Here is a 26,364-nt window from a genome sequence, read left to right on the forward strand (position 1 = left end):
GAAATATTTCAATGTATCATTATAAAAGGACTGTAAAAGTAGATGATGTGGACCAAACAGACACTAGTCTGCAACAATATGTTGATTTTAATTTGGGTTTGTTTCCTTTTGTGGGTGCTGCATTAAATATCAGGAAAGTACGACGACTGACTAGAGTTGTGGAAGCTGTGACTAATCAAACTGCTATAGCTCTTGGCAATATTACCGAGGAGTTGCAAATTGCTAGAATTGTAACTCTCCAAAATAGTATGGTATTAGATGTTTTGTTAGCAGATAAAGGAGGTGCATGTAAAGTTATCGGTAGTAGTTGCTGTGTGTTTATCCCAGAAAATTCGCCCTCAGTGTATGACGCGATTCTTAAACTGCATAAGATAATATTCATGTCAAAAATGGCACCTGGACTTTTACTGGTTGGTTTTGGGCTCTAGTTTCTGCCTGGGGTTGGAAATTATTGACTATTCTCTGTATTACAATTGCAATGATTTTCACCTGTTGTATGTGTATCCACTGTGGCCCAATGTTATGTTCTATGTGCATAACTGCTTGTATACCATCCAAAAGAAATGCTGTGAAAGCACAACACACGTTGGATAACGAAGTAGCCAATATAATGTGTATAGATATACGAGATGAATGTTTAGATTACCCCAAAAGAGCATATGTCTTTAGCTAATGCTAAAAGGGTCGTCTGTTGTAATTTAACAGCGATTAGATTGAGCATTAGCGAAAGGCATCTTAGTTCTAGCCGTTATCTTGACATTTAACGGACTCCATTTGCTATTCATGGCAGCCATTTTGTCTGCGACATGCTACCTCGTGCCGACCATGTGCTCTGTCCTATCTTCCTGTCCATGACACTTGAATCTGCCCAGCAACAGGCTATTATTAGTGTCCCCTTGTTTTGCCGCTGACCGTTAGGATTCACATCTGTTAGTCATTAGCCTTAGATTGGAATGTGTTAGCCGATACCCCCAAGACATGTTAGCTCCTCCCACTGATCGATTGTGCCTCTCGATATTACCTTATATGTACATAAAATGTGCTCTTGTGCTTTGCACCGCCTTCTTTCGAGCCCCTGTGTGGGTATAAATAAACCATGCATCCCTAGTGTCGGGGTGCTACTTCTTGCAATACCGAAGGGTACTGTTTGAACCGTAGCACCACCTCATGAGGTGTAATAAACGTTACTTTTTCTATTTTCCAGTTCTTGTGCCAACTTCTTTCAATCCGGTCTGAGGATTTCGTGCAGAGAAGGGCGAACCCCTTGCACTAGCGTGTCTGGCTGAGGCCTGCACGACAATGTGTGCATGAAAAATTTATTCCTGGGCCCTCTCCGCCAGGAGTACATAACTGGTAACTCACAACTGTCTCCAGACATCCATTGTCTACTAAGCCACTAGTTTTCTTCCCATTAACAATTATCTCCATGATAGAGGGATTTCATCTAGTAGGGGGCTTCAAATAATTTATTTCAAGTAACTCCACTTCCATAGGATCTGGTTGACTTTTATGTGGGCACTTACGAGAAATCTAACACGGAAATGACATTGTGACCACATACTTTTTTTAATATTAGTTCCCTTTATTGAAATATTTTATTTCCCTTACTCCCATTTTGATTCGGGGAAAATGTAAAATGACTCTCAATAATCCATTTTACTCCTGGCTGCTCTAGTGCAGCTGGTGGTGCGATTTGAGTGCCTACCTGGACCTTGAGGAACCTTGGTCCTAAACTCCAAAAGCTATCATTTGAGGTTATTTACTTATCTGCAAACCATTAACATGATTACTCCCATAGGAACCAATGTTATGGTTTTTCCCTTAAGAAAAAGTTCTAAGTGTTGAACTGCCTTATGTATGAAAACACAAGTAATGTCCTTTGAGCTAAAAACTGTCATACTTGCCTGTGTTCTGTAAGACCCATGGTGTGATATCAAGGCATATATCTCCGAGTTGTAAAAGTAGCTTAAAAGTAATCTAAAAGTACTCAAAAGTAATTGCTATGTATTTTAAAGTGTTTTACAAGCAAATACAACAATTGCAATTTCAGTACCTGGACAAGATTTTGGCAGGTTATACAGTACATTGAACCATTAGCGAGAGTAAACCATGTGCATTCACAGTATCTCCAGAAGCCGCCCCCCCCAGTGCATTGCAATTCCATTTCCACCGATGGGGAAATATATAGGTCACCTCGATATACATTCCATTTGCCCCATTTTCTGTCCCCTTTGGACACCCTCTCGATTAAAATATCTCCTTCTCAGCTATCATACATTTATCAAACTCCTTTGCCCACACTCAATAAGAAGGCCTATCTGTCACTTCCCACTGTTTCGCAATATCACGTTTCACTAAGGTGTAACCAAGTGTGGTTAGTTGCTGTTCCACTTCTGTGAGGTCAGTCTGTTCCCACATATTGAGAAGGCCCAGTCGTGGTGTAAGGGTGAGCCCCTTCCACAGTGCATCTTGGATGTGTCTCGTGGCCCCCTCTCATATGGGTCGTACAACTGGACAGTCCCATTGTATGGTGAAAGGTTGTGGCTTGTTGGCAGCCACGTAAGTAGAGCGCATCAGATCTCGAGCCTATCTTCGCCAGTGTTCACCCGGTGAGATAAGATCTATGCAGGATATTAAGTAGGATTAGTCTGAAACGAAAGGTAATGGCTGCCTCCCTCGGGGGCATTAGCGCCACTTGCCAGTCTTCATCGTCAATGGGCCCGAGATCTATCTGCCATTTCTCTCGGAGTTTGTGGAACATGTCGGGTAGGTTGTTGCACAGTTTGTTATAAGTTAGTGATATGGCTTTATTGAGCAATGGCCTGTCTAACAGCGGATCCTCTAAGGGGGACAACTCTGGTATGTCGCTCATGTCCAGGGAAGAGCTGTGGTAAGGGCATGTCGAATCTGTAGGTACCTAAATACCTCCCCTGGAACCATATTGTATTTCTCTCTTAATTCCCCAAATTTAAGGATTGTGCCCTTCCTCACCAAGTCCCCTATTGTGGTGATTCTGATGGTGTCCCACTTAGAATACCCAATCTGATGACACAGTAGTCCAAGTTGTTGGGTAAACCACAGTGGTGTGGCTTTGGTCAGCACATTCGACCAGCCCAAGCGGGAGTTCGTCTGGTGCCAAAAATTGCAACTTCGTGGGCTGTAGGGCTGAAATACTTTCCTTTCCAGGCCTTCGAGTACAGCGCTCTGATATACCCCTCTCTATCCATTTGATATCTGTCCAGCAGATAGGCCGGATCAATAGGGGAGTGATATATTCAGTCATTTACCAGCATTAGCTGCGTTGCCCAATAATAGAGTCTTATGTCAGGGAGGGCAATTCCCCCATCATACCACCCCTTGACTAGCTTGCTCATTGCTATATGAAGGGATCCACCATCCCATAGTAACTTCCTGATCTCACTCTCCACCCCGAGAAATAAGCATCTGGGACCCTCATGGGACATATCTGAAGCATATAAAGGAAATGTGGAAGGGCTAGCATCTTAAATAGAGCAGCTCGGCCTACTAGAGAGAGTGGCAAGGACCTCCAGTGTTTGACATCCTTACGCAGCCTGTCTAAGGGAGCGGCTAGGTTGCGATCATAGAAGAGTTGGGGGTCCGGAGTTATGCTGACTCCCAGGTATCGAAAGCCCTCAAGGGCCACCTCCACCTTGCATCCTGGGGGGATCCAGGGAACTGGGCCCTGAAGGACAAATAATACCGATTTACTCCAGTTAATTGCATATCCTGAGTATTTCCCAAAGTTTGTGAATATGTTCAAAACACAATGTAGAGACTTATATGGGGAGGCGAGATATAGCAGGATATTGTCAGAATATAATGATATTCGGTCATCATGCCCTTCCGCCCGTTTCAATCCTCTCAACATGACATCTCTTTTCACCCAGGAGGCTATTGGTTCCAACATCAATGAAAAGATTAGGGGGGACAGGGTACAACCCTGCCGCGTGCCCCTTTTTTATAGTGAGAACATTTGAAACGTGTGGTTGTTTACACGCACTTGGCCCTGCAGGCCCGTATAAAGCAGTTGTACCCATCCCAGAAATTTCGGGCAGAAGCCCAGGTGTTTCAGGGATTCAAATAGATATGGACATTGGATAGAATTGAATGCCATTGTGGCGGCGAGGGAAAGTACCACTGCGTCTTCCTCAATAAACTCTCAGTGCGAAAGCACATTGTGAAGGCGCCGGATATTTAGCGCCGTATTTCACCCTGCTGTGAACCCGGATTGGTCTGGATAGACCAGTGTTGGAATGACCAAGACCAAGCGTAAGGCCATCGATTTCGCAAGGATTTTCGCTTCCGCATTGATTAAAGGAATTGGCGATAAGAGCCGCAGTTGTCGGCGGGTTTCCCTGGCTTATGGCTAACGAATATCGACGCTAGTCGCTGGTCGTCCAGCAGAATCCCCTTCTCATAACTTTCATCATACAAAGCTTGTAAGTGAGGCGCAGCCTGGGAGGCAACCGTTTTCAAAATTTTCTATAGGTATCCAATTGGGCCCCATCGCTTTCCCTGACTGGATATTGTTTATGGCCTTTTGGATTTCATCATTGTCAGTTCCTCCTCCAGAGTGTCTCTGTTGGTTTCAGAGAGTGTAGGAAGACCACTATTTAATAATAGCTGGGGGAAATCTTCCGCCGCGTATGTAGTTGAGGACGTGTAAATGTGTTCCAGGTGATCAGCGAATGCGTCTGCTATGTCTTTTGGGTTTGAGACCTGCGTCCCTTCTTTGAGAGTCAGCCTGGGCACCCATCTCTCTCCCTGTTCCCTCTTCTACAACCATTGCAGTTATTTACTCGCTCTATCCCCCAGTTCATACAGCTTATGTTGAGTGTGGAGGAGTTTGGTTCTCATATGTTCCCTCACCAAGATCCTATACTCCGACTGTTTAAGTGTCAGGCGATATGCAGCCGCCTCTGAGGGAGTATTGATACTTTCTTCCTCCAGCAGCTAACATTCACTTTCTAGTTGTGTGATCTGTTGCTGCCTTTTTCTTATATGTCCCACTTTTAGTGCCAGGGCCTGCCCCTTTAGTACCACCTTAAAGACTTCCCATATGGTCTATGCCGAGTCCACTGACACCACGTTTTCTTTGAAGTAATTAGCCATCTGTGTGAGTAGCTCCTCTTTGATATCAGGGATTTTTAGCAACCAAGGGCTGAGAACTATGGTGGATCACAGTTGGTGATTAAAATATGGAAGTTCAATCCACACCGGGGAGTGGTCCGAGATCCCCCTCGGTAGAGCGTGGGATTTCCAGATGTGGCCAATTGTTGCTGAATATGTCAAAAAATAGTCAATGAGGGATGTGCTCTTGTGTGCCTTTGAATAGTACATGTATTGGGTTCCATGTGGCTGTAACGATCGCCAAACATCAGTTAGTCCCATAGCTGTGGTAAACTCCTCCATACATGTATGGGGTCGTGTCAATGGTTGTTGTGGATGTCTATCCCTTCGGTCATCCATTCTGTTGGAAAAGTCCCCCCCCAAGATCAGAGTGCCCATGGGGAGGTCCGCTTGTATCTTCCCCAGGTCTATCAATGCTTCCTTACCATGTACCAGCCGGAGGTATAACAAGACCACATTGAGTTCCCTCTCCTCCCATTGCCCCTCTGAGACCTCAAATCTACCCCTTGGATCCACCCAAGTGCACTTAGTTGAGAGTGGCAGATTTTTTTTAACTAGGATACCTGTCCCACGGGATCCCGAAGTGTATTCAGCGTGTATCAGTAGCTTATATCCCCACTGTGTGAGGGCTTTGCATGTGTTTCCCACCAAGTGTGTCTCATGTAAGGGTGGACATAGTGTGCGTAGTGGGGCTATGTGGAGTGCCACGGAGGGGGGAACAATCTCTGCATACTCCACACACTCCGTGTAGACCCACTAAGCGCCACCCGCCTCCCTCCCGCCCTGTTAACAATTAAATTAGAGGTGTAAAAATCCATTTAAAAGTAGGGAAACATCTTGCCTGAGATGTGACATCCCGGGGGTCCCTCTTCTTCCCCCATCACCGACTTCTTCATTAAAACTGCGCATGCAAGGGCCTGCGCATGTGCAATTCTGATGCTGAAGTCGAAATGAAGGAGGAAGAGGGAGCCTCAAATCGGCGGCTGCCGCTGGGATCTCACAGCCTCCTCCAATGCTCACTCAGTCCCTGCCATGCTTACTGCACACCAGCCGCGGCCGCCCAATTCCGTTGTCCTACGCTATTTCGCAGGGCTCTTTTTCACCGCTCTCAGCGCCTATGGACTCGAGCCAACAATCCACCTCACTTTAAGGTATTTACTCCGCATGCAACCGGATACATACAGGATATTAGGCGAGGGCTCTAGAGCATCACTTTTGAGCAGCCATTCTTCTCGGCTGCTAGCCACGCCCCCCCAAGTATACCATTTTTATACTTGCCTAATTGGTCTTGATTCTGTCTCTGAGAGTGTTCCATCAGCCTTGATTGAGTGAATACAATAAATGCTTAACACAACCTTCTGTTAAGCATAACTGCTCCAACACACTACTACATAGAGAGCTGTTAGTGCAGGGTTCCTCCTGTTGTGCGGAGGAGCATCGCCCTACTTGCTTCGAGTGCAGCCGTAAACCAGCATGAATATAATGGTCTCATCATTGCCATGATGTGCGAGTGTATGGGTAGGGGCAGGGTTAGTTACTGTTTGAATAGCGTAGGAATGTGCCGTCAAGTGTGTAGTGCGCATATCTGATTAGCTGGTGGTCTTTTGACGGCCAACCCAACATTCCCACATCTGTCTCACCTAATCCAGCAACTGTGTTAAACAGCTGAGGGATTGCACAGGCCCCCTAGTCTCAAACTAGGGGGCCTGTGCAAAGACAGTCAGAGACCACCACTTCCACGTCAGGGCAAGGGAGTTACACGCCAAGATAACCCCTGCTCACCCCCTTGATAACGTAGCACAAGCAGTAAGGCTAAACTTGGAGGTAATGTGAGTTTAGTGTTTGCGCGCGCAGCCCCGGCAACAACACCCAAGGCCCACCACAAAGGAAACTCCACACAAGGTTATGTATAAAAATAGCCTTGGTATTATACCAAAACACATTAGATAAAAACACACACTTTACAATCCACCATCAATCTCAACCCCACTCATCTCTAAACTCAGCCCTAACTCTTGAACCATCCTCTACCCTCCCCATCTCTCTAAACATGGTAAAAAAAATTCAAACATAAACTTCTCTGTCTCCACCCAGAAACATTATTTGCTGATCACCATAACAGCCTTAACTCCCCAATTATCACCAACCTCATCTTCTTCACCAAACGAACATCTAAATAGAAAAGCTTATTTCTATGTCACCTCCTGATCTCCAATTCACGCAACATCCCATACGATCTAAAACTCTCCACTACACCATCTTCTTCTTTTCCAGGCAAAATAGATATCTCCATCTTCAAATCTGGAACTATTCTCATCCAAGCGTCTGAAAAGCACCTCGACATCTTTGAACAACACTTTAGCGCTATATCCCAAACTCTCACAATATCTTCGAATCCTGCCCTCTCAACCCCTCTACCCCTAGACTCATCAACCACCCTCTCCTCCTCGATACCATTACCTAGTTTCTCTGACCTACCCCAACTTTTATTGCTCTCCTCTACCTTCACCTCTCCCTCCTCCTATCGCCTCTTCCTGATTTTCTCCCTCTCTCTCCTACTCCAAATGAACAACACTTTAGCACTTTATCCCAAACCCTCGCACAATCCCCATACCCTGACCTCTCCCCCCTCTACCCCTTGATTCATCACCCCCCATATCATCCCTGTCCCCCTTACCTTGTTTCTCTGACCTTCCCCAATTCTTATTGTCTTCATCTCCCCTCTCTTCTCCCTCCTCCCTATGGCCTCTTCCTAATCTAATATGCTCTGGTACACACGCCTCCCCTTTCAACCTCCTCTCCAACATCCCCCTCCTTGCACCACATCATTCATCCACACAACGATACCACCTGCATCTCCCAATTATCATATGATCTCCCCAATTCCAAAAATACACTCTACTCAACACTCCTCCTTCCACTCGACTCCCTTCCCGCTTCTCCCTCTGCCTCTTATCTCCTGGGACCCCCATGTCCCATTAATACACTCTCTTCTACGCCCCTCCCTCCCCTTGACTCCCACATCCCTTACCCCTCTGCCACTTATCCCCAGATTCCACCCTGCTCTAATAATACACTCCCTTATATACTCTTCCCTCCCCCTGACTCCCTTATCAATTCTCCCTCTGCCACTTACACATTAGTACCCCCCCTTTACAACTACACACTCTCATCTATGCTCCTCCCTCCCCTTGACTCCCTTACCACACCTATCTCTGACCCAGTTCCACACTCCCCCTTAACTGCCCCCACATATCCCCCACAATCACCCTCCAACATCTCCATGCTTTCTTCAACAACTCACAATCCAACAAATACAACACCACATGCTACTTCCTCTATGCCACTTTCACCGAGCTGTCTGTCCGAAATGAATACCTTCCCTACATCTTCCTCTTGTTCACCTCCGCTCTCCAAAAAAGATCCTCCCCTTCATTATAATCTCACCCCCTCCAGACTTTTCTCCTCATCATCCACAAGTTATCCCCCCCTAAACAACCCTAACTCGACCAACAGCCTACTAAATTTGGATCCACAGCATTCATCAACACACACACTGGCTTCCCCTACCATTGAACTTGTCCTTATGTCCCTTATCTTAGAACTCTCCTCACTCAGAAGCGATATCTCACTCCTTACCAAAACCATCTCCTCGCACAACGACACTCTCCTCAACACACCCACATATTGTCCGCCAAACTCTATCCCCAACAGAAACACTCCTCCTCCTAGCTACTACACAACCAGCACCTAACCCACTCAACCTTCCTTAATCGTCCCTCCCTACAATACTTACATACCCACACCGCCACAACTTACACATTAGTACCCCCCTTTACAACTACATACTCTCATCTATGCTCCTACCTCCCCTTGACTCCCTTACCACACCTATCTCTGACCCAGTTCCACACTCCCCCTTAACTGCCCCCACATATCCCCCACAATCACCCTCCAACACCTCCATGCTCTCTTCAACAACTCACAATCCAACAAATACAACGCCACCTCCTACTTCCTCTATGCCACTTTCACCGAGCTGTCTGTCTGAAATAAATACCTTCCCTACATCCTCCTCTTGTTCACCTCCGCTCTCCAAAAAAGATCCTCCCCCTCATTATAATCTCACCCCCCTCCAGACTTTTCTCCTCATCATCCACAAGTTATCCCCCCCTAAACAACCCTAACTCGTCCAACAGCCCACTAAATTCGGATCCACAGCACTCATCAACACACACACTGGTTTCCCCTACCATTGAACTTGTCCTTATGTCCCTTATCTTAGAACTCTCCTCCCTCAGAAGCGATATCTCATTCCTTACCAAAACCATCTCCTCACACAACGACACTCTCCTCAACACACCCACATATTGTCCGCCAAACTCTATCCCCAACAGAAACACTCCTCCTCCTAGCTACTACACAACCAGCACCTTACCCACTCAACCTCCCTCAATCGTCCCTCCCTACAATACTTACATACCCACACCGCCACAACTTGGTACTCATCCAATACCCTCTGAAGCTGACAGTTCCACTAACTTAACTTCTAGCAACTACACAACCAGCACCTTACCCACTCAACCTTCCTTAATCGTTTCTCCCCACACTACCAACATACCCTCACCGCCACAACTTGGTATTCGCACGATAACCCCTGAAGCTAACAGTTCCACTAACTTAACTACCTCTCCCTCACCACCCTCGTCCACTATCCCCCCTACTCAACAGTCTGCCATCCCAGTTCTCTTAGGAACTAGCAGATTCACCCTTCCTCCGACCTCCCCTAGACCACCCCAACAACTTAGACCTATCCCCCTTGTCCCCCCACTACTCGCTCAATAACCTCGGTAGCTAACAGTTCCACTAACTTAATTTCTTGCAACTACACAACCAGCACCTTACCAACTCAACCCTCCTTAATCGTCACTCCGTACAATACCAACTTACCAACATCGCCACAACTTGGTACTCGCCCAAAAAACTCTGAAACCAACAGTTCCACTAACTTAACTACCTCTCCCTCACCATCTTCGTCCACTATCCTCCCTACTAAGGGTGGGCGTAGTGGGGCTTCGCGAAGCTACGCGAAGTGGGCAAAAAACTACGCCCACCCACGCACTTCGCGTAGCCCCACTACGCGCCACCCGCCTCCCTCTTGCCCTCCCTAAATGCGTAAATGAGCTTAAAAATGAATTATATAAATCCACTTACCTTGTCCGCTGCGTCCCCGGGGCTGCCTCTCGTCATCGCGCCGCCGGCATCGACGTCTTGGATACTAATGCGCATGCGCGGCCGCCCGCGCATGCGCATTTCTCGCGACCAGACAGCCGCAGCCTCGGAGGAGGTAGAACCATCATTACACAGGCAGAAGCATCTGTTTTAACTTCTCTCTTTGTTTGCTCCATTCTGTTTTACACCCTGGCTCATGAGACGTAAACAGACGGCTATGGATATAAACACCCCCATCCCACCCTCTTCTATGCACGTCCTCTTACAAGATGCAAGAAAGACAAATTCCCAAGCTTGGTGCCAACGTGTGCTCACTGTCTGCTGACTGCTGAAAAGGAAGACACTGTCTGTGAAAATATGGGTATGACTGTGTGAATCTCTGTTTACATGTTTATTTTCACATTTGCCAAATATGTTCTGAGCAACATACTGTCTGCCAGGGCATGTGCAGTGTTTTTCTGTCCCCTCCATTGAGTCCCTAGGTTGCACATAGATCTACCTGGGTGCTGCTGCAGGCATTCGAGTCAAGTAGTTATGTAGTTACTCCTCGCATCCTTTTTTAAAGGGGGGGTTCTCCAGGGCTACTGCTCACTGAGAGCAGTGTGAATGGGTATTTTAAATAGGGAATCAGCTATAAATGTGCTGCTATGGAACAGCAGGACAGCATAGATGCCTTAAGCCAAACTAGGAAATCCTTTTAAAGTCCACAGGATGAAGGATTCAGGAGGTTTATGATGAGAAGTGCTGCTGCTGGTTGTGCCTAAGGGCATCCTGAAGTGCCTGCCTTATCGCCCCACTACTTTTTAAAGGAATCAGTTGCCAGAGTGTTAGTGATTATCTAATTTAGCCTCTGCTATGCGATTGGGGATTCATTGGACTCTGTGCACACCATGCTTTACTTTAGTATATTATATACTGAGCCAACTTCCTACATCCATCCAACAATTGTCTCTCCAGGTGGGAGTCTTTCATAGTCTCCTCAGCTGGGGTAATTTGGGCATGTAGCGTGTGGCATAGCCGCAGATAGTTGAAGAGCTGTTTGAACTCAACTCAGAGAAAGCAGAAGTCCTCATCCTTGACTCTCCCCCCTCAGAATGGGACCACACCTGGTAGCCCCCCGCCCTCGGAAAGCCCCCACCCTGACAGACCATGCATGAAACCTCAGCATCACACTGGACTCATCACTCACTATGAACCACCAGATCAACGCCTTATCCTCGGCCTGCTTCAACATCCTCCGCATACTCCAAAAAATGTTCAGATGAATCCCCTCTAAATCCCTAAAAATGGTCACGCTTGCCCTCATCACTAGCAGACTAGACCACGGGTATGCCCTCCACACGGGAATCAACAAAAACTCCTTCCCAACCTCCAGACCGTCCAGAATGCTGCAGCCAGACTGATCCTAGACGGTATATGGTCAAAATATTGAGTCCAAAATATCGAGTAACACAAATATCGACTCAATATACAAAATATAGAATGGACAAAATATCGAATGGACAGAATATAGACATCAAAAATATCGTTTTTAAGGTAAGTAATGTAATATCAATTTTAAAAATATAGAAAGTCAAAATATCGAACTACATAATATAGGTTATTAAAAATATCGATTTTTTTAAAGTGTTTTGCATGTTAGTATATGTGTGAAAAGTGTATATTTTTTTGTAATTTATTTTAAGTAATTAATTTTATGTTATTTAATTTTTGCATTATTTAATTCTGTAGCGGGTTGTGGGTTTATAGGGGAATAGGGTGGGAAGTAATTTAATTATAATTAATTAAATATGTTAATTAATTTATTGGTATTTATTTTGAATTAATTTATTGGTATTTATTTTTAATTCATTTTTAATTGGTAATTAATTAATTCTTAATTGATAATTAATTTTTATTAATTGATTAATTGATATTTATGTGAATAATATTAATTTATTTTCTGTAGCGGGTTGTGGGTTTATAGGGGAATAGGGTGGGAAGTAATTTAATTATAATTAATTATGTTAATTTATTTATTGGTATTTATTTTGAATAAATTGTTAATTAATTTTAAATTGGTAAATAATTAATTCTTAATTGGTAATTAATTTTTATTAATTGATTAATTGATAATTATGTGAATTATATTAATTTATTTTCACTAGAGTGGGAAAAGTAAAAGTAACCCGTTTGCTATCCAACGCTTTCCCTACTGTTGTACTCACTGGAGTGGAAATAGTAATTTTTACCCCTACGCTATCCAATGCTTTCCCTACTGTTGCACTCTCTGGAGTGGGAATAGTAATTTTTACCCCTACGCTATCCAACGCTTTCCATACTGTTGCACTCTCTGGAGTGGGAATAGTAAATTTTACCCCTACGTAAATCAACGCCTTCCCTACTGTTGCACTCTCTGGAGTGGGAATAGTAATTTTTACCCCTACGCTATCCAACGTTTTCCCTACTGTTGCACTCTCTGGAGTGGGAATAGTAATTTTTACCCCTACGCTATCCAACACTTTCCCTACTGTTGCACTCCCTGGAGTGGGAATAGTAATTTTTACCCCTACGCTATCCAACGCTTTCCCTACTGTTGCACTCTCTGGAGTGGGAATAGTAATTTTTACCCCTACGATATCCAACGCCTTCCCTACTGTTGCACTCTCTGGAGTGGGAATAGTAGTTTTTACCCCTACGCTATCCAACGCTTTCCCTACTGTTGCACTCACTGGAGTGGGAATAGTAATTTTTACCCCTACGCTATCCAACGCTTTCCCTACTGTTGCACTCTCTGATGTGGGAATAGTAATGTTTACCCCTATGCTATCCAAAGCTTTCCCTACTCTTGCACTCACTGGTGTCGGAATAGTCATTTTTACCCATACGCTATCCAACGCTTTGGCATCGATATTTTGGGTAGTCTATATTTTGTCCCTCGATATTTAGTCAGTGATCCATCCTAGACATCCCCTGTCACAACAATGTCACCCAACACCTCCGTGATCTCCACTGGCTCCTTACAGATAGAATAACCTTCAACCTCCTCACACACGCATACAAGGCCTTCCACACCATCGGACCAGCATACTTAAACAACGACCTCTCTTTCCATGCCCCCAAGAGAAACCTCTGATCAACTGACCTCTCCCTGGCCACCATCCCACACATCTACAAGACCAGAACAGGTGGAAAGTCCTTCTCCTACCTCACAGCCAAAACCTGGAACAACCTCCCTCTCCATCTCCGGCGCCATCACCAGCACCCAACGGAGTCCACCCCCAGTGCCTTGAGACCCCCACGGGTGAAACGTGGCACTTTACAAACCCTTGATTGATTGGCTCATTGGTTGGACGACATATCATATTCCTTCCATATGTATTCGAAATTCACTATGCTGTTTGCATCCTATACATTTCCTAAGGTAGATAATCCAATCCTGTCCCATTTCCTGAACTTCAGGATAATTTTATTTGGGTCAGTTTGATCCCCAGCCACAGTGAAGTCTTTGGCATCAACCTCTTTTCCAACCCCATTTCCCTCAATATTGTACACCAAACAGTGAGCACCGTAACAGTTGCCTGCAGTGTGCCAGGGCCCATTTTGCTTCCATAAAGTGCATGGCGGTAGCCCTTTTTGTACAGAGTCACTCTGTTCAGCAGGAATATCGAGTCATCCAGTGGTGCATATGCCTGCTCATTTACTATGCTGACTATTCTGTATATTAGGGTGTGCTATGCAGTCATATGCTGAGAGTTGCAGTGTCGAGAGCTCTATTTGTTGTGACTGTTCATCCATAGCAGGAATCTCAGTAACCTTTTTAGAATCTAGAAGAAGGTGGGTGGTATAAGGTATGGGCCAATCTGTAGTATTATGTCAATTTGAGTAGCCCATTCATTCTGAAAATTGCTGCCTGTCAGTTAGTGAGAGTCGTAGGGTTTTTCTATATTTGATGTCTGTCTTTAGTCTGTTGAGTTGGGCACTAGGTTGTCTATGTGGTGCATTTTCTCTTCAGTGGATATCCAAAGTCCCAGGTATTTTAAGTGATTCTCCACGCTCTTTAGGGGCATGGGCAAAGATGGCGGCGGTAACCAATCACCCATTGGGAACAGTATGTACTTGTCCCAGTTAATACTTAATCCTGAGTATTCCATGTGTATTTTAAATATCTCACCTACCCTTGCTAAGGAGAGTTCCATCTCTGCCAGATTGAGCATGCTGGCATCCGCGTGTAGCGAGATACACTCCTCCCTTGTGGCTTCTCATGTCCATCCCCAAATTTGGACATCAACTCTCACCCACTCCCACTGTCCCTTTATCACCAGTGTGATCCCTTCCCAGTTACATGCTGTATCGACAACTCTCTAGATGTGACTCCGTTGACTTTAAAACGTGCCCTGGGGTTGTGTATATCGGTCACATCCATTACAAACATTTGGGTGCAAACCCCATTTTAAATAGGATCTCAAAAAGAAAAGGCCATTCCAGAGAATCTGACGCTTTGTTCGTATCTAGGGAGACCATGGCCAGGGGCTCTCTCAGGTTCTTTGTTGCTGCCATATGGTTGTCTAAGCATTGTAAGTTGAGTTTTGTGTTCCTATGGGGTATGTAGCCATTTTGGTTTGACTGTATCAAGTCTAATATCACCCTGCTCAGCTGGATTTCTCGAACCTTTGCCAGAATTAAAGTGTCTGAGTTAAGGAGCGAGATGGGTCAGTATGATTCCCAGCGCTCTCTGGGTTTCCCTTCCTTGGGTATGACTATTATTGTTGCTATGTCCAGGTTTTTAGATAGATACGTTCTGGTATGCCTCAATATACATGTGGTGCAGTGGTGGTACAATATTCCTGGCCATTCTTTTAAATCAGTGCACTGGGAGTCCGATGGGACCCGGGGATTTCCCTGCTCGCAATTGTGTGAGTGCAACTGTACCTCCTACTGTGTGAGGTCATCCTCTAGTCCTGCAGCCCTATGTCCCACTAGCTGCCTGCAAGGGCAGTCACGGATAAATTCCCTTAGTGTCCTGTCAGGCTGCTGTGAATCCACAGCATAGAAGTCCTGCAGCTAGTCCGCCATGCCTGGTCACTATGGCCTCACTTACATACATGGGTGTTCTATCTGGGGCTATTATCATTGGAATGTAGTTCCTCTCTCGTTCCTTGGTGCAGAGCCATGCTAATATCTTGCCTGCTTTATCACCTACTTTGTAAATGTGTTTTTGTTGTGCAACATAATTTCACAGTACCATCTCAGTTAGCAGTGTACAGGACAGCATAGATGCCTTAAGATGCCTTAAGCCAAACTAGGAAATCCTTTTAAAGTCTACAGGATGAAGGATTCAGGAGGTTTATGATGAGAAGTGCTGCTGCTGGTTGTGCCTAAGGGCATCCTGAAGTGCCTGCCTTATCGCCCCACTACTTTTTAAAGGAATCATTGCCAGAGTGTTAGTGATTATCTAATTTAGCCTCTGCTATGCGATTGGGGATTCATTGGACTCTGTGCACTCCATGCTTTACTTTGGTATATTATATACTGAGCCAACTTCCTACATCCATCCAACAATTGTCTCTCCAGGTGGGAGTCTTTCATAGTCTCCTCAGCTGGGGTAATTTGGGCATGTAGCGTGTGGCATAGCCGCAGATAGTTGAAGAGCTGTTTGAACTCAACTCAGAGAAAGCAGAAGTCCTCATCCTTGACTCTCCCCCCTCAGAATGGGACCACACCTGGTAGCCCCCCGCCCTCGGAAAGCCCCCACCCTGACAGACCATGCATGAAACCTCAGCATCACACTGGACTCATCACTCACTATGAACCACCAGATCAACGCCTTATCCTCGGCCTGCTTCAACATCCTCCGCATACTCCAAAAAATGTTCAGATGAATCCCCTCTAAATCCCTAAAAATGGTCACGCTTGCCCTCATCACTAGCAGACTAGAGCACGGCTATGCCCTCCACACGGGAATCAACAAAAACTCCTTCCCAACCTCCAGACCGTCCAGAATGCTGCAGCCAGACTGATCCTAGACGGTATATGGTCAAAATATTGAGTCCAAAATATCGAGTAACATAAATATCGACTCAATATACAAAATATAGAATGGACAAAATATCGAATGGACAGAATATAGACATCAAAAATATCGTTTTTAAGGTAAGTAATGTAATATCAATTTTAAAAATATATTAAGTCAAAATATCGAACTACATAATATAGGTTATTAAAAATATCGATTTTTTTAAAGTGTTTTGCATGTTAGTATATGTGTGAAAAGTGTATATTTTTTTGTAATTTATTTTAAGTAATTAATTTTATGTTATTTAATTTTTGCGTTATTTAATTCTGTAGCGGGTTGTGGGTTTATAGGGGAATAGGGTGGGAAGTAATTTAATTATAATTAATTAAATATGTTAATTAATTTATTGGTATTTATTTTGAATTAATTTATTGGAATTTATTTTTAATTCATTTTTAATTGGTAATTAATTAATTCTTAATTGATAATTAATTTTTATTAATTGATATTTTTGTGAATAATATTAATTTATTTTCTGTAGCGGGTTGTGGGTTTATAGGGGAATAGGGTGGGAAGTAATTTAATTATAATTAATTAAGTATGTTAATTTATTTATTGGTATTTATTTTGAATACATTGTTAATTAATTTTTAATTGGTAAATAATTAATTCTTAATTGGTAATTAATTTTTATTAATTGATTAATTGATAATTATGTGAATTATATTAATTTATTTTCACTAGAGTGGGAATAGTAAAAGTAACCCGTTTGCTATCCAACGCTTTCCCTACTGTTGTACTCACTGGAGTGGAAATAGTAATTTTTACCCCTACGCTATCCAATGCTTTCCCTACTGTTGCACTCTCTGGAGTGGGAATAGTAATTTTTACCCCTACGCTATCCAACGCTTTCCATACTGTTGCACTCTCTGGAGTGGGAATAGTAAATTTTACCCCTACGTAAAGCAACGCCTTCCACACTGTTGCACTCTCTGGAGTGGGAATAGTAATTTTTACCCCTACGCTATCCAACGTTTTCCCTACTGTTGCACTCTCTGGAGTGGGAATAGTAATTTTTACCCCTACGCTATCCAACACTTTCCCTACTGTTGCACTCCCTGGAATGGGAATAGTAATTTTTACCCCTACGCTATCCAACGCTTTCCCTACTGTTGCACTCTCTGGAGTGGGAATAGTAATTTTTACCCCTACGATATCCAACGCCTTCCCTACTGTTGCACTCTCTGGAGTGGGAATAGTAGTTTTTGCCCCTACGCTATCCAACGCTTTCCCTACTGTTGCACTCACTGGAGTGGGAATAGTAATTTTTACCCCTACGCTATCCAACGCTTTCCCTACTGTTGCACTCTCTGATGTGGGAATAGTAATGTTTACCCCTATGCTATCCAAAGCTTTCCCTACTCTTGCACTCACTGGTGTCGGAATAGTCATTTTTACCCCTACGCTATCCAACGCTTTGGCATCGATATTTTGGGTAGTCTATATTTTGTCCCTCGATATTTAGTCAGTGATCCATCTTAGACATCCCCTGTCACAACAATGTCACCCAACACCTCCGTGATCTCCACTGGCTCCTTACAGATAGAATAACCTTCAACCTCCTCACACACGCATACAAGGCCTTCCACACCATCGGACCAGCATACTTAAACAACGACCTCTCTTTCCATGCCCCCAAGAGAAACCTCTGATCAACGGACCTCTCCCTGGCCACCATCCCACACATCTACAAGACCAGAACAGGTGGAAAGTCCTTCTCCTACCTCACAGCCAAAACCTGGAACAACCTCCCTCTCCATCTCCGGCGCCATCACCAGCACCCAACGGAGTCCACCCCCAGTGCCTTGAGACCCTCACGGGTGAAAAGTGGCACTTTACAAACCCTTGATTGATTGGCTCATTGGTTGGACGACATATCATATTCCTTCCATATGTATTCGAAATTCACTATGCTGTTTGCATCCTATTCATTTCCTAAGGTAGATAATCCAATCCTGTCCCATTTCCTGAACTTCAGGATAATTTTATTTGGGTCAGTTTGATCCCCAGCCTCAGTGAAGTCTTTGGCATCAACCTCTTTTCCAACCCCATTTCCCTCAATATTGTACACCAAACAGTGAGCACCGTAACAGTTGCCTGCAGTGTGCCAGGGCCCATTTTGCTTCAATAAAGTGCATGGCGGTAGCCCTTTTTGCACAGAATCACTCTGTTCAGCAGGAATATCGAGTCATCCAGTGGTGCATATGCCTGCTCATTTACTATGCTGACTATTCTGTATATTAGGGTGTGCTATGCAGTCATATGCTGAGAGTTGCAGTGTCGAGAGCTCTATTTGTTGTGACTGTTCATCCATAGCAGGAATCTCAGTAACCTTTTTAGAATCTAGAAGAAGGTGGGTGGTATAAGGTATGGGCCAATCTGTAGTATTATGTCAATTTGAGTAGCCCATTCATTCTGAAAATTGCTGCCTGTCAGTTAGTGAGAGTCATAGGGTTTTTCTATATTTGATGTCTGTCTTTAGTCTGTTGAGTTGGGCACTAGGTTGTCTATGTGGTGCATTTTCTCTTCAGTGGATATCCAAAGTCCCAGGTATTTTAAGTGATTCTCCACGCTCTTTAGGGGCATGGGCAAAGATGGCGGCGGTAACCAATCACCCATTGGGAACAGTATGTACTTGTCCCAGTTAATACTTAATCCTGAGTATTCCATGTGTATTTTAAATATCTCACCTACCCTTGCTAAGGAGAGTTCCATCTCTGCCAGATTGAGCATGCTGGCATCCGCGTGTAGCGAGATACACTCCTCCCTTGTGGCTTCTCATGTCCATCCCCAAATTTGGACATCAACTCTCACCCACTCCCACTGTCCCTTTATCACCAGTGTGATCCCTTCCCAGTTACGTGCTGTATCGACAACTCTCTAGATGTGACTCCGTTGACTTTAAAAAGTGCCCTGGGGTTGTGTATATCGGTCACATCCATTACAAACATTTGGGTGCAAACCCCATTTTAAATAGGATCTCAAAAAGAAAAGGCCATTCCAGAGAATCTGACGCTTTGTTCGTATCTAGGGAGACCATGGCCAGGGGCTCGCTCAGGTTCTTTGTTGCTGCCATATGGTTGTCTAAGCATTGTAAGTTGAGTTTTGTGTTCCTATGGGGTATGTAGCCATTTTGGTTTGACTGTATCAAGTCTAATATCACCCTGCTCAGCTGGATTTCTCGAACCTTTGCCAGAATTAAAGTGTCTGAGTTAAGGAGCGAGATGGGTCAGTATGATTCCCAGCGCTCTCTGGGTTTCCCTTCCTTGGGTATGACTATTATTGTTGCTATGTCCAGGTTTTTAGATAGATACGTTCTGGCATGCCTCAATATACATGTGGTGCAGTGGTGGTACAATATTCCTGGCCATTCTTTTAAATCAGTGCACTGGGAGTCCGATGGGACCCGGGGATTTCCCTGCTCGCAATTGTGTGAGTGCAACTGTACCTCCTACTGTGTGAGGTCATCCTCTAGTCCTGCAGCCCTATGTCCCACTAGCTGCCTGCAAGGGCAGTCACGGATAAATTCCCTTAGTGTCCTGTCAGGCTGCTGTGAATTCACAGCATAGAAGTCCTGCAGCTAGTCCGCCATGCCTGGTCACTATGGCCTCACTTACATACATGGGTGTTCTATCTGGGGCTATTATCATTGGAATGTAGTTCCTCTCTCGTTCCTTGGTGCAGAGCCATGCTAACATCTTGCCTGCTTTATCACCTACTTTGTAAATGTGTTTTTGTTGTGCAACATAATTTCACAGTACCATCTCAGTTAGCAGTGTACAGGACAGCATAGATGCCTTAAGATGCCTTAAGCCAAACTAGGAAATCCTTTTAAAGTCTACAGGATGAAGGATTCAGGAGGTTTATGATGAGAAGTGCTGCTGCTGGTTGTGCCTAAGGGCATCCTGAAGTGCCTGCCTTATCGCCCCACTACTTTTTAAAGGAATCAGTTGCCAGAGTGTTAATGATTATCTAATTTAGCCTCTGCTATGCGATTGGGGATTCATTGGACTCTGTGCACACCATGCTTTACTTTGATATATTATATACTGAGCCAACTTCCTACATCCATCCAACAATTGTCTCTCCAGGTGGGAGTCTTTCATAGTCTCCTCAGCTGGGGTAATTTGGGCATGTAGCGTGTGGCATAGCCGCAGATAGTTGAAGAGCTGTTTGAACTCAACTCAGAGAAAGCAGAAGTCCTCATCCTTGACTCTCCCCCCTCAGAATGGGACCACACCTGGTAGCCCCCCGCCCTCGGAAAGCCCCCACCCTGACAGACCATGCATGAAACCTCAGCATCACACTGGACTCATCACTCACTATGAACCACCAGATCAACGCCTTATCCTCGGCCTGCTTCAACATCCTCCGCATACTCCAAAAAATGTTCAGATGAATCCCCTCTAAATCCCTAAAAATGGTCACGCTTGCCCTCATCACTAGCAGACTAGACCACGGCTATGCCCTCCACACGGGAATCAACAAAAACTCCTTCCCAACCTCCAGACCGTCCAGAATGCTGCAGCCAGACAGATCCTAGACGGTATATGGTCAAAATATTGAGTCCAAAATATCGAGTAACATAAATATCGACTCAATATACAAAATATAGAATGGACAAAATATCGAATGGACAGAATATAGACATCAAAAATATCGTTTTTAAGGTAAGTAATGTAATATCAATTTTAAAAATATAGAAAGTCAAAATATCGAACTACATAATATAGGTTATTAAAAATATCGATTTTTTTTAAGTGTTTTGCATGTTAGTATATGTGTGAAAAGTGTAGATTTTTTTGTAATTTATTTTAAGTAATTAATTTTATGTTATTTAATTTTTGCGTTATTTAATTCTGTAGCGGGTTGTGGGTTTATAGGGGAATAGGGTGGGAAGTAATTTAATTATAATTAATTAAATATGTTAATTAATTTATTGGTATTTATTTTGAATTAATTTATTGGTATTTATTTTTAATTCATTTTTAATTGGTAATTATTTAATTCTTAATTGATAATTAATTTTTATTAATTGATATTTATGTGAATAATATTAATTTATTTTCTGTAGCGGGTTGTGGGTTTATAGGGGAATAGGGTGGGAAGTAATTTAATTATAATTAATTAAGTATGTTAATTTATTTATTGGTATTTATTTTGAATACATTGTTAATTAATTTTTAATTGGTAAATAATTAATTCTTAATTGGTAATTAATTTTTATTAATTGATTAATTGATAATTATGTGAATTATATTAATTTATTTTCACTAGAGTGGGAATAGTAAAAGTAACCCGTTTGCTATCCAACGCTTTCCCTACTGTTGTACTCACTGGAGTGGAAATAGTAATTTTTACCCCTACGCTATCCAATGCTTTCCCTACTGTTGCACTCTCTGGAGTGAGAATAGTAATTTTTACCCCTACGCTATCCAACGCTTTCCATACTGTTGCACTCTCTGGAGTGGGAATAGTAAGTTTTACCCCTACGTAAAGCAACGCCTTCCCTACTGTTGCACTCTCTGGAGTGGGAATAGTAATTTTTACCCCTACGCTATCCAACGTTTTCCCTACTGTTGCACTCTCTGGAGTGGGAATAGTAATTTTTACCCCTACGCTATCCAACACTTTCCCTACTGTTGCACTCCCTGGAGTGGGAATAGTAATTTTTACCCCTACGCTATCCAACGCTTTCCCTACTGTTGCACTCTCTGGAGTGGGAATAGTAATTTTTACCCCTGCGATATCCAATGCCTTCCCTACTGTTGCACTCTCTGGAGTGGGAATAGTAATTTTTACCCCTACGCTATCCAACGCTTTCCCTACTGTTGCACTCTCTGATGTGGGAATAGTAATGTTTACCCCTATGCTATCCAAAGCTTTCCCTACTCTTGCACTCACTGGTGTCGGAATAGTCATTTTTACCCCTACGCTATCCAACGCTTTGGCATCGATATTTTGGGTAGTCTATATTTTGTCCCTCGATATTTAGTCAGTGATCCATCCTAGACATCCCCTGTCACAACAATGTCACCCAACACCTCCGTGATCTCCACTGGCTCCTTACAGATAGAATAACCTTCAACCTCCTCACACACGCATACAAGGCCTTCCACACCATCGGACCAGCATACTTAAACAACGACCTCTCTTTCCATGCCCCCAAGAGAAACCTCTGATCAACGGACCTCTCCCTGGCCACCATCCCACACATCTACAAGACCAGAACAGGTGGAAAGTCCTTCTCCTACCTCACAGCCAAAACCTGGAACAACCTCACTCTCCATCTCCGGCGCCATCACCAGCACCCAACGGAGTCCACCCCCAGTGCCTTGAGACCCTCACGGGTGAAAAGTGGCACTTTACAAACCCTTGATTGACTGGCTCATTGGTTGGACGACATATCATATTCCTTCCATATGTATTCGAAATTCACTATGCTGTTTGCATCCTATACATTTCCTAAGGTAGATAATCCAATCCTGTCCCATTTCCTGAACTTCAGGATAATTTTATTTGGGTCAGTTTGATCCCCAGCCACAGTGAAGTCTTTGGCATCAACCTCTTTTCCAACCCCATTTCCCTCAATATTGTACACCAAACAGTGAGCACCGTAACAGTTGCCTGTAGTGTGCCAGGGCCCATTTTGCTTCCATAAAGTGCATGGCGGTAGCCCTTTTTGCACAGAGTCACTCTGTTCAGCAGGAATATCGAGTCATCCAGTGGTGCATATGCCTGCTCATTTACTATGCTGACTATTCTGTATATTAGGGTGTGCTATGCAGTCATATGCTGAGAGTTGCAGTGTCGAGAGCTCTATTTGTTGTGACTGCTCATCCATAGCAGGAATCTCAGTAACCTTTTTAGAATCTAGAAGAAGGTGGGTGGTATAAGGTATGGGCCAATCTGTAGTATTATGTCAATTTGAGTAGCCCATTCATTCTGAAAATTGCTGCCTGTCAGTTAGTGAGAGTCGTAGGGTTTTTCTATATTTGATGTCTGTCTTTAGTCTGTTGAGTTGGGCACTAGGTTGTCTATGTGGTGCATTTTCTCTTCAGTGGATATCCAAAGTCCCAGGTATTTTAAGTGATTCTCCACGCTCTTTAGGGGCATGGGCAAAGATGGCGGCGGTAACCAATCACCCATTGGGAACAGTATGTACTTGTCCCAGTTAATACTTAATCCTGAGTATTCCATGTGTATTTTAAATATCTCACCTACCCTTGCTAAGGAGAGTTCCATCTCTGCCAGATTGAGCATGCTGGCATCCGCGTGTAGCGAGATACACTCCTCCCTTGTGGCTTCTCATGTCCATCCCCAAATTTGGACATCAACTCTCACCCACTCCCACTGTCCCTTTATCACCAGTGTGATCCCTTCCCAGTTACGTGCTGTATCGACAACTCTCTGGATGTGACTCCGTTGACTTTAAAACGTGCCCTGGGGTTGTGTATATCGGTCACATCCATTACAAACATTTGGGTGCAAACCCCATTTTAAATAGGATCTCAAAAAGAAAAGGCCATTCCAGAGAATCTGACGCTTTGTTCGTATCTAGGGAGACCATGGCCAGGGGCTCTCTCAGGTTCTTTGTTGCTGCCATATGGTTGTCTAAGCATTGTAAGTTGAGTTTTGTGTTCCTATGGGGTATGTAGCCATTTTGGTTTGACTGTATCAAGTCTAATATCACCCTGCTCAGCTGGATTTCTCGAACCTTTGCCAGAATTAAAGTGTCTGAGTTAAGGAGCGAGATGGGTCAGTATGATTCCCAGCGCTCTCTGGGTTTCCCTTCCTTGGGTATGACTATTATTGTTGCTAGTTCCAGGTTTTTAGATAGATACGTTCTGGTATGCCTCAATATACATGTGGTGCAGTGGTGGTACAATATTCCTGGCCATTCTTTTAAATCAGTGCACTGGGAGTCCGATGGGACCCGGGGATTTCCCTGCTCGCAATTGTGTGAGTGCAACTGTACCTCCTACTGTGTGAGGTCATCCTCTAGTCCTGCAGCCCTATGTCCCACTAGCTGCCTGCAAGGGCAGTCACGGATAAATTCCCTTAGTGTCCTGTCAGGCTGCTGTGAATTCACAGCATAGAAGTCCTGCAGCTAGTCCGCCATGCCTGGTCACTATGGCCTCACTTACATACATGGGTGTTCTATCTGGGGCTATTATCATTGGAATGTAGTTCCTCTCTCGTTCCTTGGTGCAGAGCCATGCTAACATCTTGCCTGCTTTATCACCTACTTTGTAAATGTGTTTTTGTTGTGCAACATAATTTCACAGTACCATCTCAGTTAGCAGTGTACAGTGCTCCTCCCGCTTCATTGGTAGGTTGAATTTACATGCCTCGGATGGATGTCTTTGTCTACTTCTAAAAGTTCCTTCTCTATTTCATGGAGCTGTGCCTCCCTGTTGCATTCTTCCCCCACTTCCCTATATATTATCTTTCCATGTACTGTAACCTTATAGGCCTTCCAAATTGTAGATGCCTCCTTTACCTTTGTAGTGTTGTCTTTGAAGTTGTGGTTGGTGGCCTCCCTTAGGTGGTCTACCTCCTTTGGGTTAGAGAGGTGCCAGTCTGCAATTCTCTATTCACCACTCATGCATGGTTTCTGGGCACTTAGAGGAGAGTGATCAGAGTTTCCCCGTGCCATCTAATCCCCTCCGTTAATCTATAAAGTGTTGCCTGTGGAGTGAAAAAGTAGCCAATCAGGGAGCGTCATGTGCCCCTGAGCGAAAGGAGTATCCACACCATGGGCCATGCACCAGTGTTCTTCAGATGTCCCCCAGGCTCCCACAAACGAATGTAACTTCTTATCCGGGGCTGGGTTGCCCACCTATTTGCGGTGTGGTTCATCCCTTCGTCTAGTGTCATATTGAAGTCGTCTCTCAATATAGTTTGGGCTTCGGGCAATCCCGTGACCAGGTTGCCTATCATATCAAGTGTGTCTAACAGTAACCCTGGCAAATCATACACATCTATCAATGCTACCTTCTCCCCCTCCCATTCTCCCAAAGTCCCCATGTATTGCAGTGGCAGCTGGTGACATTTGAAAGTGGTGCGGTGTAAGAGTTCTGGATGAGGGCCCTGTTGTGAGAGATAGTAGCTAGCGAGCCCAATCGTCATGAGGGGTTTTCGGGGGATTTTTCCCTCCAGGAAAATTTAGAAAAAAGAGTGAACAAATGGTGCATTTTTAAACAAATTTGAGAAAACAACAAGGTTAATAAAGTTAGGACATGATTAGCGCACAAAAGAATTTAGGCCTGTAACGCGTGACACAGGCTGATTCTACTTTGCATATTATGAAGCCTCCGGTGTTCTTTTTAAAAAAAAAACTCCTCTATATTGCAAGAGCAACCATGGTCCTGTCATAGGCAGAATAGAAAACCCATGTACCGAAGGGACCAATGGCAGCCCGCCCGTGCAGGTGGGACCATGGGGATAATATATTTACCAAGCTGCACTGTGAGTGAACGAGAATGGCCTGCTCACAGTTTCCCTCAGCAGTTGTGTAAGAAAAGTGCTATGCATAGTCTAACTTGTGAACTAGAAGGAGTGGGGGTGCAGCGAGGGAGCATGAGAGAGAGATAGAGGGAGGGAGTCAGAGAGAGGACCAGGCAGAGAGACAGTAAGACAGATAGGGCAGTGTGTGTGTGTGTGGGTGTGCGTGTGGGTGTGTGAGAAAAGGAGAGGAAAGAAGAGAGCAAGATAATGATAGGGGAGGGAGAAGGGAGAAAGCAGAGGGAGAGTGGTGGAGGGAGGAGAATTGGTGGGAGGGAGGGAGAAGAGGGAGATAGATACAGAAGTAGAATGGGACACAGGGACAGAGGGAAAGAGAGCAAGCAGGGAGGGTAGAATACAGAATGTGAGAGAAGGAGAAAGCTGGAGAGTGGGAGAGAGAGAGAAGGAGAGTAGAAGAG

This window comes from Lissotriton helveticus, chromosome 9 (assembly GCF_964261635.1).
Source record: "Lissotriton helveticus chromosome 9, aLisHel1.1, whole genome shotgun sequence".
NCBI classification, from domain to species: domain Eukaryota; kingdom Metazoa; phylum Chordata; class Amphibia; order Caudata; family Salamandridae; genus Lissotriton; species Lissotriton helveticus.